The following is a 4,296-nucleotide window of genomic DNA, read 5'->3' on the forward strand; positions in this document are numbered from 1 at the left end:
AGTTCAAATAGTGTTCCTTGGTCAACTTTGAGGAATTCTTGGTCCCAAACAGGAATATCATCTGTTCGCTTTTCTTTGTTCTCATCATCCTCAGGAGGAGGAGGGTCATCCCTGTGGTGGGTGCACCACTGAATGAGCTTTTGTAATATTGCTGCATCAACATTTGGTAGAGGAACTGGGTCATCATCACCTTCATCATCCATTCCCAAATCTTCTAACATGGTCTTGATAGTCACAGATTGTTTGGCAGTTTCAACATCAACTTCAAATATCTCTCCATCAGAACTCTGCAACTTAATTGAAGGCATGGTGCTTGGTCTCAAGGAGAGAGCGGGCCGGAGGCTGACGAGATCTGGGCTGCATCAGCAGAAGGAAAAAGGTGGAGAACACGGCCACTTACCCAGGTTCTGTGTTTTATGGTCTGGTTACTTCTGTATTTATACCAGTTGAATTTAATCCTATCAATTTCTATTCCAAAGGTTAGGGCATTTCTTATCTCCAATCCAGGGAGTAAAGATTATGTAGCTTAAGCATGATTGTTCGTAGTTAAAGTGATTAACTACCCACCTGGCACTTAGTTAAGGGGTTTTATTCCCTCCCTGACTTCAGGGAAAAATCCCTACCTGGGGAAACAACCTTTCTCAGAGAGGTGACCTTGGTTAAAAGACATAGCACTAAGAAGGGGAGAAAACATATTAAGAACAGGATGCCATATACGCCAGGTCCCTTGAAACATATGCTGTGCAGATGTTTCTTCCCTTCAGCGACTGCGTCAAGCAGCAAGGATGGACCAGCTTCTGGCATTACCATGTTGGCTGTGCCTTTAAAGTGAACATGCTCACTGAAATGGGCGACATTTCATCACAGGAAATGAAACCACGTGATATAAGAAAAGAGGCTGCAAAGAGAAAGTTTGGTCTTTTCCCTTGGCATGGGGACTATTAGACGATATACAAGTAGCTATTCTTTTAATGAGCCAAGAAATTGGCTATCTGTGTGCGGGAATGAACTACACTGAGATTTCTGTGGCCATGTCTGACGTCACACCCAGGCCCCCTGCCCTGGGCCACAGGGGACCTGGGACGTCTGCGGTCCCACCAGCTTGTAACCCACATCTGCAAGGGCCTTTCCCGGCACCCAGAATGCCACATTTAGAAACATCTAAGCATTTATGAATAAAGGACTGGAAGCTGCCTGTGTTGGTGCCTCCTTCTGGCATGAGTCACCGTATAAGGTGTTCCAAATGTTCACACCGTTTCCTCTGGATAAATGGGTTCAATGAGGTGGTTTCATGTCTGTTCTGTATGAAAATGACCACTTTAAAGTTAAATTACTTGTGCTGAGTCCATGGGGAGGGAGAAAGGCTGAAAGTGCCTTGAACTCTGTGTACGCAAGCATCACTGAACTCTGGGAAAATATTTGGCCACACGCAGAAAGAACCAACACCAATAGGGCCCGTGGTGGCATTGAAAGGAATCCTTATGTTTCTTCTCACAGCTCCATCAACTGGATGCTGCCAATGAATTTAAATGTTATTTTTTCAGAGCAAATGGATACAGGACTCATCTCCAACTGTGCTTGAATTCATCGAATTTTCCCCCATCCTTCAATTCTTACAGACGCCTGTGTGGCCCGCTCCTCGATGATGCCGTTTCATTGGTGGGGCGTCTGGTGCACACACCCTCATGCTATCCTGTCCTTATTTCCCTCACAGTCTCCCGGGAGAAACAGACACATGGTTTCTGGGAGAAAGGTGAGGTAAGGAAGTTTTGCCCAAGGATGGTCACCTGTTTTCCAGGACACCAGTAGCATTGAATGCCCTTGTGAGTGGAATTTGAAAATAAAATGAGTGCACTTGTGGGCCATGCTGATCCAATCAGTATTCGGGTTAAAGAGTGAATGTATCCCAGTGGTTCTCAACCTGTGGGTCGCGACCCCTTTGGGGGTTGAACGACCCTTTCACAGGGGTCGCCTGAAACCATTGGAAAACATATATAATTGCATATTGTTTTTGTGATTAATCACTATGCTTTAAGTATGTTCAATTTGTAACAATGAAATTGGGGGTCACCACAACATGAGGGACTGTATTAAAGGGTCAGCATTAGGAAGGTTGAGAACCACTGAATCCCCTTATCGGGAAACCACCTGGGAACTGGGCACGGGCAGAGCTCCGCTCATACATGACGCTCAGCAGGATTGTCATCAGTGCCAGCTTTAAACATTGGGAAGTCACATTCAGACCTCCCGTTTACAATGTGGAACAGCGTCTACTCCCTTCCTGACATCTGCCTTTGGAAAGGTTTCTAGTCACTTCCACTCACCGAGAATCCACCCATTTCTTGACATGAAGATTTTGTTGGGCAGTTACACAATCTCTTCAGAGTGTACCACAGGCAACAGAAACTTATCAACCCCCCTGTCCATTGTGTTAGCATGGGAGAGAATGCAGGGAGAGGCTCCCCCCTTCTTCCTCCATCCTCCCTCTCTTCCTTCTTCCCTCTCCTTCTCTTCATTCCCTTCCTTTCTTCTCTCTCCCTCTTTTTAAAAATATCGGCCTGCATGGAGTGGGCCTAAGCTGGCAGTTGGACATCCCTCTCGCAGTCTAGGATCCCTTGCTCCTTACCCTCTGCCTGCTCACTGCTCCTTACAGTTTGGCTGTCTGCTCTGCTCACCAGCTGTGAGCCTGGCTTTTGGCTGAGCAGCACTCCCCCTGTGGGAGCGCACTGACCACCAGGGGTCAGCTACTGCATTGAGCATCTGCCCGCTGGTGGTCAGTGTGCATCATGGTGACTGGTTGTTCTGGTCGTTCTGCTATAATGGTCACTTAGGCTTTTATTATATAGACTAGGGGCCCTCGAGCATGAATTCGTGCACCTTGAAAGGAACTGTGTGCCACAAGGCTGTAGTGGGCACAAGGGTGGGTCTCGGCCCATCCTCCATGCCCCTGCCTGGCCCCTGCTGCCATGGCCCCCAGTCCCATGTGCTGGCAGCCCTGCTCCCACCACCCTGCTCCCATGGGCTTATGGCCCCACACACTGACATCGCCAGCCCCGCTAGCACCTGCTGATGGTGCAGAGCAATTGGGGTCAGTGCCATCAGCGAGTGCAAGCAGAGCCAGCACCGTTAGCGGGTGAGAGCAGTAGCTCTGGCACCAGCAACGGGTGCAAGCAGGGCTGTCACTGGCAGCGGGTGTGAGAGGCAGCTGCTGGTCCTGATCGCCCCTCAGGAGCAGGGGGAGGTGGAGAAGCCCTGAGGGGCAATCAGGGTCAGCAGCTGCCACTCGCACCCACTGACGGTGCAGAGTGATTGGGGTCAATGCCATCAGTGAGTGCAAGAGGGGCCAGCACCGTCAACGGGTGTGAGCGGTGACTCCGGCCACCAGCAGCGGGTGCGAGCGAGCAGAGCTGGCACCGGCAGCAGGTGCAGCTGCTGGCAGCACATGCGAGTGCTGGGCAGGATCTCGGCCTGCAGGAGCAAAGAATTTTTAGTAACCACCAGAGGCTCACCCTGATGACAGTGACCGGTGCCCCGCCTTGGCCTGGCGCCCCCGCTCACCTGCTCCACCATCCCGCTGTGGCCAATGCCCACCATGTTCTTTGCTTTGCCACCTGCTACTGACATCTGCCATGTTCTGTGTGTGCCCCCTGGTGGTCAGCACACATCATAGCGACTGCTTGTTCGGTCTATTGGCATATTAGGGTTTTATATATATAGACTAGAGGCCCGGTGCACGAAATTCGTGCACTGGGGGTGGGGGGAATCCCCCAGCCCGGCCTGTGCCCCCTCACAGTCTGGGACCCCTTGCTCCTTACTACCCACCTGCTTTCTGCTCCCTACCACTCGGCTCGCTGCCGGTGCACGATCGTGCACTGGGGGTGGGGGGAATCCCCCAGCCCGGCCTGTGCCCCCTCACAGTCTGGGACCCCTTGCTCCTTACTACCCCCCAGCTTTCTGCTCCCTACCACTCGGCTCGCTGCTCCTCAGTGCTGCTGGGGAGGTTCCTGCCACCTCCGCTGCACTCACCAGCCATGAGCCCGGCTCCTGGATGAGCAGCACCCCCCCTGAGGGAACTCATTGTAGCTCCAGGCCCTGGTTGGTGTGGATCAGTAGTTAGAGTGTCCTCCCACGCACCAAAGGGTCATGAGTTCGATTCCAGGTGAGGGCACATACACAGGTTGTGGGTTGCTTGGGCAACTGATCAATGTTTCTCTTTCTCTTTCCCTCTCCCTTCCTCTCTCTCTAGAATCAATGAAAAGAACATATCCTTAGAGGAGGACTTAAAAAGAAAAAAAA

At 51.4% G+C, this 4,296-nt stretch overlaps 1 long non-coding RNA gene across 1 annotated transcript in view; it reads right to left on the reverse strand.

Moving 5' to 3' along the window:
• Positions 1–126: 126 nt before the first annotated feature.
• The window catches only part of LOC106728177, an 11,573-nt gene continuing 7,403 nt past the window's right edge, over positions 127–4,296 (reverse strand). Inside the window, exon 3 of the long non-coding RNA XR_001364449.1 lies at positions 127–211. This is a non-coding gene — a long non-coding RNA (uncharacterized LOC106728177). The remainder of the gene's footprint in view (positions 212–4,296) is intronic.

This window comes from Myotis brandtii, unplaced genomic scaffold, assembly GCF_000412655.1.
Source record: "Myotis brandtii unplaced genomic scaffold, ASM41265v1 scaffold551, whole genome shotgun sequence".
Lineage (NCBI taxonomy): Eukaryota > Metazoa > Chordata > Mammalia > Chiroptera > Vespertilionidae > Myotis > Myotis brandtii.